Source organism: Hemitrygon akajei, chromosome 3 (assembly GCF_048418815.1).
Source record: "Hemitrygon akajei chromosome 3, sHemAka1.3, whole genome shotgun sequence".
Lineage (NCBI taxonomy): Eukaryota > Metazoa > Chordata > Chondrichthyes > Myliobatiformes > Dasyatidae > Hemitrygon > Hemitrygon akajei.
In genome coordinates, this window is record NC_133126.1 from 89232118 (window position 1) to 89248801 (window position 16684).

At 43.8% G+C, this 16684-nt stretch overlaps 1 protein-coding gene across 5 annotated transcripts in view; it reads left to right on the forward strand.

The window, feature by feature from the left end:
- LOC140725186 (transmembrane protein 151B) overlaps positions 1-2975 on the forward strand; it is a 52551-nt gene extending 49576 nt beyond the window's left edge. For 2 of the 5 annotated variants that reach the window (XR_012098295.1, XR_012098292.1), the window contains exon 2: positions 2568-2975. The gene's annotated coding sequence lies outside the window, so the exon portion shown is untranslated. Of the gene's footprint in view, positions 1-980; positions 1387-1455; positions 1681-2567 lie in introns of all 5 variants that reach the window. The other 3 variants (XR_012098290.1, XR_012098291.1, XR_012098294.1) reach the window with 3 other exon arrangements.
- Positions 2976-16684: the final 13709 nt, after the last annotated feature.

Genomic DNA, 16684 nt, shown 5'->3' on the forward strand with positions numbered 1-16684 from the left:
GCTGGGCATGGCGACTCGAGGGGCTGGAGGGGTCCATTCCGCTCGGCTCCTCAGTAAGTTAAACGCCACACACAGGCTGCATTCGGTGAACAGCAGTGTGTGACACTACATACGTTCTGCCAGCAGGTGGCGGAAGTCACAACTCAAAGGGGCACTCGCTAAAACGAGGGTGACGGGGGGATTTGCAGCCGGATCTGGGTTCTTCCTTAGCACTCAGAATCTTAGAGACTAAGAAGCGGGGGGAAAGTGACCTCAGTCTCCCTCGGCACTGTAGGATGGTTAAGCAGACAATAAATTACTGACATACTGATATTTATACACAGCCATAATAACCTCAGGGTCTCCTTAAGTACTAAAGGAGCAATTAAGTGCTTTTAAAGTGTAGTCACAGCTGTAGTGGTCGCTCTCCACACAGGCAGCTCCTACAAATAGTACTGAAGTAATGAGCAGATCTGAAAGCAAAAAGAAAAAAAAAATATCCTGCAGATGCATGCACAATTGTGAGGGGTATAGATAGGATAAACGCAGGCAGGCTTTGTTGGGTGAAACTAGAGCTCCGGGTCAAAGGTTAAGGTGAAAGGTGGGACTTCAGTGATGCGAATGTGGAACGGGATGCCAGAGGAAGTGGTGGATGTGGTTTCAATTTCGACGTTTAAGAGAAGTTTGGATAAGTACAGGGATGGGAGGGGTGTGGTCTGGGTGCGGGTCACTGAGACGAGACAGAATAACAAGTTTGTCATGGACTAGATGGGAGAAGGGCCTGCATCTGTGTTGTAGTGCTCTGTGACTCTAAATTGGAAATCTGAAAGAAAAATAAACAACAAATGCTGAAAGCACTCTTCAAGTGAGGCAAAATCGGTAGAGAAAGAGAGACAGTTAATGCTTCAATTCAGAAACCTGGGATAGGGAATATTTGGAAACGTGGTTTAAGTTGATGAATGGTTGTTGACCTGCAACTTTAAATCCTTTTCTCTCTCCAGAGACACTGCCTGACCTGCTGAGTGTTTCCAGCATTCTCTTATATAATCAATGGCCAAATTGCCTGCTTTTAGTGCTGATGACTGAGGAATACACATTAGCCATAATGGTTACTTGTACAGCTGCAGCTTGCCCTATAAACAGTGTCATGGGATCTTTAACCACCTGAGATGGCAGAATTGCTTTCTATTTGAAAGGTGTAGCTGTCGAACAGCACAGCACTCCCTCAGAAACTGGTCTCACCACCTTCCACTGGAGATCGAAAGGCTCAGAATGTACACCTCCCTCAGTGCTGAGCCGGCAGAGAGGGAATATCCTCCCCCTGGGATAATGGCATCCATGGCAGACGGGGAGTGGAATACGCCCTGCAGCTCGCAATCCCAGCATTTCTGGGAATCAGAACTTCAGGTGAGACAGGGGAGTGTCACAGTATATCACCTTTGAGGGATTAACTCCTTTTGCTTTCGACTCTACCAGGCACAATCCACTTAGGCATCTGTTGAGGTGGTAGTGGAGAACTTAGACTGCAACAATGGATGACTGGAGGCATTGGCTGGAACTAATAGCTATTGCCCATACCCCTGATGCCGTGGCACTTCAGAACACTGAGCTAGACTCTGGGGCTGTTACAGGACCAAAGGAGATGCAGCTATTCTAGCAGGAATAACTAAACTAAGGCACCATGTGTCCTCTGTCTGAGAGGTGAGAAAGTGTATGGTCCTGTCCACATGAGATCTCGGGAATAGAGAGGACGAGAGAGCCAATACGTGCCCCTCACTGAAGGAGACCACAGGCCTCTTATCATGCTGCAGCCTGTGGGATCTTGCTGAACATGCCCAGTCCCCTGCTTGTCTTCTGAAAGGGTGGAGGTGGGAAGGGGTTGTCTTCCACCAATCTGAAGGCTATGTGGTGCGTGAAACCCGAAGCTAAACATCCAAAAAAGTACTGAAAGTGAAATAAAGCGTTGTAGACCAGGTTAGGGCAAGGATACAGATACTGGGGACAGAAATGAAAAAAAAACATTGAAAATTATCTTAAAATAATGCAAATGTTCAGCCCATAGACCTCCAAACACCTCCTACCTGCGTACTTACCTAAGTGGCTTTTAAATGTTATAGCGTGCCCACCTCAGCCACTGTTTGGGACAGCTCATTGCAGAAGTTGCCTCCGAGGCCCCTATTGATTACTTCATTTGATTGCCCCTAAGTTAGTGTTGAACCCTTAGTGTGGGCATCTGAGCAACACAACTCCAAGAGGGGCAGGGCAATTCAAACCAACTTCCTGACTGGTGTATTAATAGATACCGTCTGAGATCATCAGGGCTGGTCTCAGTCCTTGATCCACGGCAAAATCCAGGCCATCGTCTGCCAGGCAACTCCTATATTCAGGTTGATGCAGGACAAGATTTACAAGTTGAAGGAAGCATCTGCCCCATTGGCCTATCACTCTTCCTCACCTGGATCCACCAATCACCTACTAGCTCTTGCTCCATCCCTTCCCTCCACTTCTTTATACTGGCGATCTCCTCTCACTCTCTCGGTCCAGATGAAAGACCCGAAACTTTGACTGTTTTTTTTCCCCCTCTATAGATGCTGCCAGACCTTCTGAGCTCCTCCAGCTTTTTAAGTGTTGCCCCAGATTCCAGCATCTGCAGTCTTTAGTGCCTCCGAGAGAGACTCCTCTGTATGAATTAATATCGGAGGGAAGATGAGCAAATGGAGCCCCATGGTTGATCTGGAGTAGCACATCCTGATGCCCGAAAGAAGACCAGCCACCAGCTGCAGGGTGAAATGTTGAACAATACAGATTCCCCCCCCCCCCCCCAGGTTATCAACACACGAGCGTTTGGGAGACCGGCAGGATGGCAGGATGCCAGTGCCCTGTGCTGTGTGAGAACTCGGTCCACGGTCACACTTCCAACTTGTGAACTGTTACTGTTACAAACATATTACGCTGTCATAACCTGGGGAATGGGTTCTGAATGTATTAAAATAGTCTGGGAAACTTTATTACAATGAATGGATATTACTCCTTTCACACTCACAATTTAACAAGAACTAGGATTCATTTGCCATGTTGGGAAATCAATGCTTGACATACACTAAACAATGATCACACTTCCCATGAAATGAGTTTAAAGGTGATGACTTATAAGGAAGGTATGTTCATAGCTGCAAGTTCTTAAAACTGAGTCAGGAAATAGCAGGTAAGACAGCAAAGTGATTTAATGACTGAAACCATATTCTACCAAGGTTATCTAGAAATATATGTACTTTAATGCATGCTCCCTATGATGCAATTGCTCCTTGTTCTTCATCTTCAAGACAGAATTATGACATGAAATCTAAGTGAGGGGTGTAGTGGTTTATTTGGGTGGATTATACAACCTTCTCGGAACAAATCCATGCCGACTGCTCCTGATTGACCTGAGCTCCTTCAAACTCTCCATTTCCATGCTTTTGACCTACAGACTCCCTACTGCACCAAAGTGACTTTTTTCTGGCCACTTCTCTGCCTTGAAAAAAACCATGGAGACATTGAGGGATTCCGCAGGAAACAAGTTCCTCGACCACTGGGTCTGAATTGTCTTCCCGCTTGCCGCTCTTGTTACAGGAGTGCTGCTGGATTCAGTTTCAGAATTCTGTGTTCCCGCTACTTACTAATCACTGATTCTTTCCCGGTTAATATCTGGGAACTGAAATTCTGTACAAAAACTGCCAGTGTTTTTACTTATTTTCTTCAGCTTGCAAGTTCATAGCACACCTCCAGCTGTGTGACTGCCCCTTCTTGTTTTGTTCAACATATCAATCCTCACTCATGATTCAATTAATGTTTCATCCCTGGGGATTGTTGCTTTAACCAATTTTGCCTATCCATTTCTCGCAGTAATCTAAATACTCTCTAACTGAGAACATTTAGCTCTCAAACTTGTCCTGCATTAAGCCAGCTACAATATCATATGTATTTCCTGTTTAGCTGGCCTCAGCCAGAGTCATAAATAATCTTCTGGAAGAACTCAGTGAGTCCAATGGTATATGTGGAAGGGAAGGAATGTGCTCCATGCAGGGCTTCAACCCAAAATATCAACTGTCCCGATGCAGGGTTTTGATCTGAAACGTTGACAGTATCTTTCCTCGCATAGGTGTTGCACAATCCGCCAAGACCCCCCCCCCCCCCCAGGAGACCAGATACCAGCATCTGCAGTCTCTTGTGTCTCCTTCAGCTCATCTGCCTCCCTCACTATACACCTTGTATTTAGTTGTACGCCAGTAAGTACAGCCAGATTCCTTTCTCATATCTTCTAACCTTCGTTTTTCAGCCTTCCAAGCTCTCTCATTAACTTTCTACCTTCCATTTCCATTCTGCCTCTGCCCACTTTGGATCCATGCTCACACTTGACAATCCTGCTGCCAAGCAGCTTGAACTCTACCTGCCATTGGTAGTAGGTTTACCACAAGCATATTGGCCCTGGCCCTTTTGAGGTACAGCCCATCTAGTAGATACAGAGGCCGCATTCCCTAGAAATGGTCAGAATGTCCCAAGGATTTGAAGTTCTCTCTCCTTCACCACATACTCATTTGCAGAATCCTTCTATTTCTCATTGGTACCTGGCATGGAAGTAATCTCAGGATTACTACCTTTGAGGATCTAGGTAGATCAGCTAAATGGTCTTTGACCCGAACTGTTTCTCTTTCCATAGATATTGCCTCATCCACTGATCATTTTCAGCCATTTTGTTTTTACTCCCTTTGAGATTCTGCTTTTCAATCTCTTCAGACTCTGCCTGTTGGAATTGCCAGGGATCAAGACCTCCAGTTTTCATCCTCCCCACCTTGAGAATGCCCTGCAGCACCAGCTGATACTGTACATTTAGAGAGTCTTAGAACAGGTTCTTCATTTACCACGTCAACACTGTCATCAAATACTCATCTAGTTGACCCCATTTTCTAGAATTCAGCCCATATCCTTGATTCTGGCACCAGGGAAGCAAAGTTCAAGTTTCAAGTTTAAGCTTATTCTCATAGGCATACATACCCGGGGCATAAATACCATGAAAGGTAGCTTTACACAGCAACAGCTCCGTATAGTACAAGCATGACAGACATCAACCAACAGAAACTTAAATGAACATAAATAATGTACATGAAAAATGTACAAAATAAACATTATGATGTTAGTGCCCGTTGAGAGAGAGATACAAGAAATATATCTGAGATATTGTTAAGGGTTTTCAGGTCAGTTCACAAAGCTGCTGGCAGAGAGGAAGAAGCTGCTTTTGAACCTTGAGGTCTGGGTCTTCAGCTCCCGTAGTCCTACCTGATGGCAGCATTTGAGAAGAGAGTGGAACCTGGACCATGGGGTTCCCCAATGAAGGATTTTGCTTTCCTGGAATCACATCTCTGAAAGTAGAAACACCTGTTGGCTCCCCTCATGATCGAACCCCTGAGGTATTCACCTCCATCCTGGTACAATTGTGCTACAACCTGGGCTCTGGCTGCAATCACCCAGCCTAACACTTTATCCTATCATTCTGACAGAATATTGGTTAGAGATCAAGAAGCCCCTGAAAGTCAGGGTTGAGTCTCTGGAGCCCCAAGACAGCAATTCCATTTCTTGAGCAGAAATTTAATTTATTTTACATTGTATTAAAATGTTGAGTGAGGCAGGAAAACTTAGGCTTGGTTGTGGCTGGACTAATTGGTCACACTCAAACCTGGTTCAAAGCCTGGCCAGAACCCCTCTATTTCTTGAAGGGCCCAGGGCTGAGTCTTGGACTAGTCTGTTGCAAATCAATTGGGACCTACCATTCTGGCTCTGTGGAGCAGCTGGTAGAGCTGCTCCTCGTGGGTTCAGTGACCTGGGTTCAATCCTGACCGTGTGGAGTTCACAAATTTCTCCTGTGTTCACGTGGGTTTCTCTGGTTCTTCGGTTTCCTCTCATATCCCAAAGGCTGATGGATTAATAGGCCATTGTAACTTATACCTCAAACTGAAGGGGACCTGATGGCCATTTAAGAGAGAGAGAGAGAGTGAGAATAATGTACATGTAGTTAAAGGAAATGTGACTGATGGGATTGTTCTGTCAGGAAGTGGCATTCACCCAATGGACCTCCTTCCATGTCGTTTGAGAAATGAGCCTGGAACTTCAGGCGTACAAGGACAGACATCTGATTGGTTTTCAGTTCAAATGGCTGGACTCCACCATGGGGGCTGCCGGTTCTTTGGGGACTGACCAGGGTTATCCAGGAAATGAAGATTAATATCCAGGATATAACTCAGGATGTGGTTGGCTGCAAAAGCAGGGGTAGGAATAAATTAGGTGCACTTTGATAATAAACTTACTTTGAACTTTGAACCATGTTCAAGTACATCAAAGTACATATATGTCACCATATACAACCCTGAGATACATTTTCTTGTGGGCATATTCAATAAATCATGAATAATAATCATATCAAAATCAGTGAAAGCCCACATCAATGTGTGTGTTGAACCAGTGTACGGAACAAATAAACTGTGCAAGTACAGAAAGAACAAATTAATAACAAATAAATAAGAATAAATATTGAGAACATGAGACAGGAGTCCTTGAAATTGCATCCCTAGGTTGTGGGAACAGGTCATTGATGGGCAAGTGAGGTTGAGTGAAGTTACTCACTTTGGTTCAAGAGCCTGATGGCTGAGGGGTAATAGTTGTTCCTGAACCTGATGGTGTGAGTCCTGAGGCTCCTGTACCTTCTTCCTGATGGCAGCAGTGAGAAGAGAACTTGTCCTGGGTGGTGGGGGTCTCTGATGATAAACGTTAATCTCCTGCAATGCTTTGTGTAGATGTGCTCAATTGTGGGAACAGTTTTACCTGTGATGGACGGCGCTGTATCATTGTCTCTCTCTCTCTCTCTCTCACACACCTCTCTCTCTCTCTCACACACACACCTCTCTCTCTCTCTCACACACACACACACACCTCTCTCTCTCTCTCACACACACCCACCCACCCACACATCATCAAACACACAGGACTGGGCAAGGGCATCTGTGATGTAGCCAGTCACTATACTCTCCACCACACATCTATAGAAGTTTGTAGAGATGTGGTGGAGAGTGTGATGCACCATCAATAACTCACTCTGAGACGTAAAAGCGAGGTATCGGCTTTTATTGACTGGAAGAAGGAACGAGCAGTTAGTGACCACCATACTACATCCTGGAGACTGAGGCCAGGCTCAGACCTCCATCACCTTTATACAGGGGTCTGTGGGAGGAGCCACAGGAGCAGTCAGCAGGGGGCGTGTCCAGACAGGTATATGTAGTTCACCACAGAGTGTATGTGTTATAGATTCTTTGATTAGATGTTTAAGTACAGGGAAGGGTGGAAGAGTGCAGGTTGGTGTGTTAATTGCCCCTGGTATGTGGGTAAGGAGTAATCCGGGACATGTGGGGAGAAAGAAATGGGACTGAATGTCAGATGGCCGGCACAGACTCAATGGGCCGAAGAGCCTACTTTACAACTCAAGGGTTCACCCTGTTGGTGTGAACCCAGTGGGGCAGTGAACGTGTGTTGCAAAAATAATTCAGCTTCTGCTCTGCCGAGCTCTCAATTTTGTTTACTTGTAAGCTCTGCCCACGTGATAACGCCCCCTCCTCCCAAGAGATCAGGTTTATTTTTTGTAATCTATTAAGCAAACAAGGGTGATGTTTTCCCCATCCCCCAGGATTGCGAGGTGCTGATTTATTTCCAGAGGGGCAAATGGACAAACAGGGCTCAGACATTTGTTTTTCTTAACGGAGTCATTCCTCGGCCGGCAGGTGTCTGTAGGACCGTGCGGAGAGCCGGTCCCGTCCGCGTGGGACGATGCGCTTAGGTGTACGTCCACCCACTGCGGGGTGTTGCCTCGGCCCCCACGGGGCAGCTATCCCGCGTCACCTCACTGACGATGGCTGAGAAGGAGGGAGTGGGAGGAACAAGTCACGAAATGCAGGCGAGAAGGTTAACCCCTTCGTCACTCTAATCCATAAGGTGCCTTTATGTCTGTGTGCAAAGTCGAGTTTTTCCGTGTGTGTGAGCTTTTAAGTGCGTATGTTTAATTAGGTAACTGAATGGGTCTGTGTGTAGATTTGATTGTGCTTGTGAATGTGCGTGTAGGTGTGAGCAAGTATGTAAGTGGGTACGTGAGTAAGTGTGAGTTTGTGTCTGAGAATGTCTGGGTGTGCGAATGTGTAAGCTTGTGTGTGTGTTTAGGTATATGTGAATGGATCTGTGAGTAGGTGTTTGATTGGGTTTGTGAATGTGGGTAACTGTACTTGTGTCTGTCCCTGTGTGTTTGATTATGTGTGACTTACAAAATGAGGCCATTCAGCCCATTGAGTCTGCTCTAAGTGTGTGGGCATACCAGTTTGTAGGAAGGACTGTTTGAAGTGGAATTTTCTGGAGAGGGATGTCCAGCTCTGTAGGAACTTCCTGCTGCCTCTGGTATTTGATGGCTAGTCAACAGAAGCTGCAGGAGACTGAACCTGGGTGAGAAAATTGGACAAATCAGGTTCTATTTGCTAGTTCATTTCCTTATCATAAATTATTGGTTCCGAGAGTGCTGGAGCATGAGGGATAACATTGAACTGCCAGGGCTAACAACCAGTACAAGAAAGGCCTATTCACTCTTTGATTGACAATTGTCCTGGGGGGAGGGGTAATGGATACAGTAGTCAAAGGGAGGAGGTCACATGACAACACTCCAAGATTAAACCCAGCCAGGGCTAACAACCAATGTGAGAATTTGGTGTCTTTTGAGGGGGAGCCTGTCCCATCCTTGGTCACGGAGCACTAACAATTTGTCTTTGGGAAAGGGAAGAGACCTCCCAACCTCCCTAACAATGAAAGCATCAGAGAAAGCAGGATCTCCCAGTGGCCACACATTTTAATTCCACGTCCCATTCCCATTCTGATATGTCTATCCATGGCCTCCTCTACTGTCAAGATGAAGCCACACTCAAGTTGGAGGAACAACACCTTGTATAGCCTGGGTAGCCTCCAACCTGATGGCATGAACATTGACTTCTCTAACTTCCGTTAATGCCGCTCCTCCCCTTCTTACACCATCCCTGACATATTTAGTTTTTCTCTCCCCCTCCCTTTTTTTTCTCTCTCTGCCCATCACTCTGCCTGTTCTCCATCTCCCTCTGGTGCTCCCCTCCCACTTTCTTTCTCCCTAGGCCTCCCGTCCCATAATCCTTTCCCTTCTCCAGCTCTGTATTCCTTTTGCCAATCACCTTTCTGGCTCTTAGCTTCATCCCTCCCCCTCCTGTCTTCTCCTATCATTTCGCATTTTCCCCTACCCCTCCTACTTTCAAATCTCTTACTACCTTTCCTTTCAGTTAGTCCTGACGAAGGGTCTCGGTCCGAAACGTCGACAGCGCTTCTCCTTATAGATGCTGCCTGGCCTGCTGTGTTCCACCGGCATTTTGTGTGTGTTGTTTGAATTTCCAGCATCTGCAGATTTCCCCGTGTTTGCCTCCTTAACAATGGGTGCTCCATGACCAGGCACACTGGACAAGCAAGACTCCAGGCAGGCACGTTGTGGCCAATTCTGGGCTCTGTTTCAGAAAGGATTTAACATGTCCCTAGAGGTATTACAGAAGGAATGAGGAAAATATTTTCCACCCAGAAGGTGGCAGGCATTGGAACTTACTGTCTGAAACAGAGGCAGAAGAAGAAAGCCTCACTGCACTTAAACAATACTTGGATGTGCACTTGAATGTGTCTGTTAAGGTCAGATTGTAGGCATGTTACCACAACTATAGGTCAGTGGATTAGAGAGCAGTGTCAGTAGTAATGCAACTTTGGCTAAAGGATAGCAAGCAGAGAACACAGGGGAATAGAAGTTTTCAAATTGAGGATGAATACACAGAAGTGACTACCTGCCATGGGACCACGGTTCTTTTTGAAATGATTTGGAGTTGAGCATAAAAGAAATCATTTCAGACCAAAGTGGAAAGAAAGAGGGACTGATATGATAGCCCTATCAAAGAGACAGCAGCAGCACAATTATACTGTTCCATGCATTCAATAAATGCATATTTATCAATATAATTTTTAATGTGTCAGTATATGCACCACTGCAACAATATAAGGACAACTAGGAGGGCATCTCCCTCTCTGCACCAAAGAGAGAAAATGAGAGAGGTTGCTGAAGAGATAAAAATGCGTTAGTCGTGATCTTTCAAGAAACATTTGATTCTGGCATGGTCCCAGAGGATTGGAGGATTGTAAATGTCACCAGTCTTTAAGAAGGGAGGAAAGCAAAAAAAAAATGTAAATCATAGGCCCGTTAGCCTAACCTCAGTGGCTGGGAAACCGTTGGAGTCTATCATTAAGGATGAGGTTCCAGGGTACTTGGAGACTAATGACAAAATAAGTCAAAAGCAGCATGGTTTCTGTAAAAGGTAAATCTTGCCTGGCAAATATATTAGAGATTTTTGAGAAAGTAACAAGTAGGGTGGACAAAGGAGAGGTAATAGATGTCATTTATTTGGATTTTCAGAAGGCACTTGATAAGATGCCACACCTGAGGCTGCTTAACAAGATAAAATCCCATGGCATTACAGGAAAGATACTGGCATGGATAGAGGAATGGCTGACAGGCAGGAGGCAGAAAGTGGGAATAAAGGGGACCTTTTCCAGTTGGCTGCCTGTGACTAGTGGTGTTCCTCAGGGGTCAGTATTGGGAATGCTACTTTTCACATTGTTTGTTAATAATTTAGATAACGGAATTGATGGCTTTGTGGCAAAGTTTGCAGATGATACGAAGATAGGTGGAGGGGTAGGTAGTGCTGAGGAAGCAATACGATTGCAGAAGGACTTAGACAAATTGGAAGAATGGGCAAAAAAGTGGCAGATGGAATACAATGTTGGGAAATGTATGATAATGTATTTTGGTAAAAGGAACAGAAGTGCAGACTGTTATCTAAATGGGGAGAAGTTTCGAACATCAGAGGTGCAGAGGGACTTAGGAGTCCTCGTGCAAGACTCCCAGAAGGTTAATTTACAAGTTGAGTCTATGGTAAAGAAGGCAAATGCAATGTTGGCACCTATTTCAAGGGGAATAGAATATAAAAACAAGGGTATAATACTGGGGCTTTATAAGACTCTAGTCAGGCCACACTTGGAGTATTGTCAACAGCTTTGGGCCCGATATCTCAGAAAGGATGTGTTGTCATTTGTGAGAGTCCTGCGGAGGTTCATGAGGATGATTCTGGGAATGAAGAGGTTAACTTACAATGATTGTTTGGCAGCTTTGGGCCTGTACTCACTGGAATTTAGAAGAATGTGGTGGGGATCTCATTGAAACCTACTGAATGTTGAAATTACTAGATAGGGTGGATGTGTCCTATGGTGGGGGTATCTAGAACTAGACGGCACAGCCTCAAAATTGAGGGGCAACCCTTTAGAAGAGATGTAAGGAGGATTTTTTTTTAGCCAAAGAGTAGTGAACCTGTGGGATGCTCTACAACAGACTGCAGTGGATGCCAGGTCTGTGGGTATATTTAAGATGTAAGTTGATAGTTTCCTGATTGGTCAGGGCATCTAAGGATTTGGTGAGAAGGCAGGTGTATGGGTTTGAGTGGGATCTGGGATCAGCCATGTTGGAATGGCAGAGCAGACTCAATGGGCTAAATGGCCTAATTCTGCTCCTATGTTTTATGGTCTTAATAAGGTTCTGTGTTGACCCCCGTCTTTGCATGTTCTCCCTGTGACTATGTGGGTTTCCTCCAGATGCTCCTGTTTCTTCCCACATCCTAAGGATTGGTAGGTCGGTTGGCTAATTGGCCACTGTAAATTCCCCTATTGTGTAAATGAGTGGTGGAGTCTGGAGTGTGTTGATGAGAATGTGATTAATGTAAATGGGTAGTTGGTAGTTAGCATGGACTTGTTGGGCTGAAGGGCCTGTTTAGTGCTCTCAGTGATTCCATGACTCTTAATAAATTGGCAAGGACTCTAATGTAAAATATAAACTCTAAGATATCAAAATAAGGCAAAGCACCCACAGGATATCAGAATAAACTGTACTGTGGTGATGTAAACTCTTTAAATCAGTATCAATATCACTATTGATAACGAATCACTATAAATGTCATTGAATCAATATGAAATCTAATATAGCAATATAAACTCCAATAAATCAATATAACAGTATAAGCTCCAGTACAGCAAGGCAGACCTTTCTGACACATCGGTAATTACCAGTGTATATTTATAACCTGCATCTCATTGATATCACTTTTATACTGTATACGACACCGTATTGCAATATAGCAATTTAATTTTAAAGTGTCTGAGTAACTCCAGTTTATAAGCATTCCCTTGTCCCTTTTGCTTCATCATCTCTGGCTGTGTTTATTTCTCAAATGGTTAATTCTCTTTCTCAGTATGAATTTTTCAGAATCTAAACTAACACGATTTTAATGTTGAATTGTTTTCCTCTTCACAGAACATAAGAACTGATACCCACATTTCTCGAGGCTAGTTTGTTTCCTTCTCACGAGTGACTATTTTCTTAGCTTTGCTAAATGGGATTAATTTATAAAACATAAACTGGTGTAACATTTCTACATGTCTGCCCTGCTGCTGGGGAGAAAGAGTTCTGAACTTGAATCTTGCTCAACGCTTCTGTCCTAGTTCTGCAGTTATAAAGTAAATAAAATCTGCTTTCTTACATTAAACATAGCCCATAGCATTTTAAAATAATTGAATTTTAAATCCCGCTCTGTCTTCAGTCCAATAAAAATAAGTTTAATTCCATGACTCATTGCATTTGAATTGTCACAAAAATTCTCCCAATTGTCTGACCACAGAGGAACATATCAACACACAAAAAATGCTGGAGAATCTCAGCAGGTCGGGCAGCATCCAGTCACCATTTTGGGCCAAGGCCCTTCTCAATGATTAATTCAGTTCAGGTGGAGTTTATTTCCCAACCCCAGTGAAAGCGTGTGCACTTTCATATGCCAAAGATCCAAGAGAAACTCTGGCCTTGGGGAGGTTTCAGAGAGGGATTCCAATGCATTTGAAGATTAGAAAAGTTTTAAAGACATTGAATTGAACATTGCAATAGACTTGCTCGATCCTGTAACATTTTTTAATGGCAAGAAAATACCAGAGAAATTGCAAAAATGAGACAAATGCCAAAACATTATAATGTGCATGGACATCCGCCTGAAGTAGAACTCCACGATGGCCAAATTGCATTGATGTACTGGAGCTTATACTGTTATATTGATTTATTGGAGTTTATATTGCTATATTAGATTTCATATTGATTCAATGACATTTGGCCATCGTGGAGTTCTACTTCAGGCGGATGTCCATGCACATCATAATGTTTTGGCATTTGTCTCATTTTTGCAATTTCTCTGGTATTTTCTTGCCATTAAAAAATGTTACAGGATCAATGAAAGGAAGGGGGAAGAAAGCTGAGTAAAAAGTTGGGGGGGAAGTGAAAGAAGATAGCTAGAAGGTGATAGGTGAAGCTAGGCGGGTGGGAAAGGTAAAAGGCTGGAGAGGAAGCTGTCTGATAGGAGGGGAGAGTAGGTTATAGGAGAAAGGAAATGATGAGGTGCACTGGGGGGAGGTGATAAGCAGGTGAGGCCAGAGTGGAAAATAGAAGAAAAGGGAAGGGGGAGGATTTATTTTACTGGAAGGAGAAATTGATAATCATGCCATCAGGTTGGAGGCTACCCAAACGGAATATAAGTGTTGCTCCTCCATCCTGTGGGCAGCCTCATCATGGCACAAGAGAATACCATGAATTGACATGTTGGAATGCAATTTGGCCATCGTGGAGTTCTACTTCAGGCGGATGTCCATGCACATTATAATGCTTTGGCATTTGTCTCATTTTTGCAATTTCTCTGGTATTTTCTTGCCATTAAAAAATGTTACAGGATCGAGCAAGTCTATTGCAATGTTCAATTCAATGTCTTTAAAAATTTTCTAATCTTCAAATGCATTGGAATCCCTCTCTGAAACCTCCCCAAGGCCAGAGTTTCTCTTGGATCTTTGGCATATGAAAGTGCACACGCTTTCACTGGGGTTGGGAAATAAACTCCACCTGAACTGAATTAATCATTGTGTATCGTTAATGTAGAAATTATAAATATTGTAACACAAAACTATGATCAACTTCTCACCAATACACTGCAGTTTTCCATGGGTGTAATGTGAGGACTATCAGTTTCTCAAGTCTCAGACATGCTCATCAGTAGTTGAACTCCATTAGCCAATGATTGCTTCAATCTTGACAAGGTCCTGTCCAGCAAAAGTATATTGTTCTGTCTTGAATATACCTGGATCAAACCTGAATCATACTTGTATCATACTGTATCATACCTGCATCATACCTGGCTTATGAAAAACTAAGTGTCTACCCCTTAAGGTTAGCACAATAGCACAGCACTTAGAGCTGCTGCCACAAAGCTTTAATGATCTAGGTTTGATCTGACTTCTTAAGAATTGCAATCACAATTCTAGGTTCTCACAAACACCCCTGTAACCTGTCATTCCTCCACCCTCCCCCCCCCCGTTTATGTACTCTGCTTTAAAAGTATTTAGAGACTCTGCTTCCACACTCTTTGAGGAAGAGAATTCTAATGACTCGTGGTTCAAGAAAAGGTCATCTATTGGTCTGTTCATCTTGAATGAATAGCTCTCGATGTCCTCTTATTTTTGTGTGGATGACCCCTTACTTTTAAACAGTTACCTCTACTTATACACTTCCTCACAAGAAGAACCAACCTCTCCACGTCCATCCTGTCAGCACAGGGTATTTTTGTGTTTCATTCAAATCTTTTCTTATTTTTCCAAAATCAGTCAGCCCAACTTTTCTGCTTAAGACAATGTACCTGAATATTCAGCCAAGGGTTGCCTGACAGATTCTTCCAACGTACTGTCGAATCAACGTAGGGTCACAGCCTGGTATGGACACACCAACCCCTTAAACAGAAAAACTATAAAAAGTAGTGGATACAGCACAGTTCATCATGGGTAAAGCTCTCCCCACCATTGAGCACATCGACATGAAACGCTGTTGCAGGAAAGCAGCATCCATCATCAGGGACCCCCACCACCCAGAACATGCTCTCTGCTGACTGCTGCCATCAGGGAGAAGGTATGGGAGCCTCAGGACTCACACCACTAGGTTCAGGAACAGTTATTACCCCTCAACCATCAGGCTCCTGAACCAAAGGGGAAAACTTCACTCAACTTCACTTGTCCCATCACTGAAATGTCCCCATAACCTATGGACTCCCTTTCAAGGACTCTTTGTATTATGTTCTCAATATTTATTGATTATTTATTTATTGTTATTATTTCTTTCTTTTTCTATTTGCACAATTTGTTGTCTTTTGCACAGTGGGTGAACGCCCAAGTTGGTGCAGTCTTTCATTGATTCTGTTGTGGTTATTATTCTAAAGATTTATTCAGCATATCCACCAGAAGATGAATCTCAAAGAGTTGAAAACGGTGATGTATATGTACTTTGATAATAAATTTACTTCGAACCTTTGAATGGACTGTCCCGGGCAATGTCACAGGGCTGCAGGTTCAGAGTAGAATTGAAGGAAATGAAGGAAGATTGTTGGCTGTTTCTCATAGAATCATAGAAATCTACAGCACATTACAGGCCCTTCGGCCCACAGTGTCATGTCGACCATGAAACCTACTCTAGAAACTGCCTAGAATTACCCTACCACATAGCCCTCTATTTTTCTAAGCTCCATGTACCTATCTAAGGGTCTCTTAAAAGAACCTATTGTATCCACCTCTACCACTGTCGCTGGAAGTGCATTCTGCGCACCCACCACTCTCTGTGTGAAATACTCACCTCTGACCTTCCCTCTGTACCTACTTCCAAGCACCTTAAAACTGTGCCCTTTCGTGCTAGCCATTTCAGCCCTGGGAAAAAAAAGCCTCTAGCTATCCACACGATCAATGCCTGTCATCATCTTGTACACCTCTGTCAGGTTACCTCTCATCCTCCGTCACTCCAAGGAAAAAAGGCCAAGTTCACTCATAAGGCATGCTCCCCAATCCAGGCAATGTCCTTGCAAATCTCCTCAGCACTCTCTCTATAGTATCCACAAATACTGTGACAAAATCAGGAAAAGTTAACCAGACTCAGTCAGCCTCTGCAGAGAGACAAACGTTTCATCTTCCACATCAGTGCTTTTCCCTTAGCTCACTCCTTTTGCAGCTAGGCTAGCTTTGTGGATATAGACCCCTTCAAAGAGCTTGCCCTAAAGCCAAATAATTCATTAATAAAGTGGAGACACGGAATTCTACTGACTGATCTATGTGACAGTGACCTGACAGTAAGTATAGTGCAAGTTCCTATTGCACAATTCAAAGTTCAAAGTAAATTTATTATAAACGTACATATGTTGCCATATCCTATCTTGAGATTTATTTTCTTGTAGACATCTACAGGAAAAGTAGAATTACAACGGAATTTCACAAAACACTGTACATAAACAAAGACTGGCTAACAACCAATGCTTAAAATAAATCAAACTGTGCAAATAAAAATATAATACTGAGAACAAGAGTTGTAAAGAGTCCTTGAGCGTGAGTCTGTCAGCCATTGATGGGTATAACGCATGCGGAGCAGGGTGGCAATTGCCTTGCAACACACACAGAGGCCTCTGCTGTGAAGTTG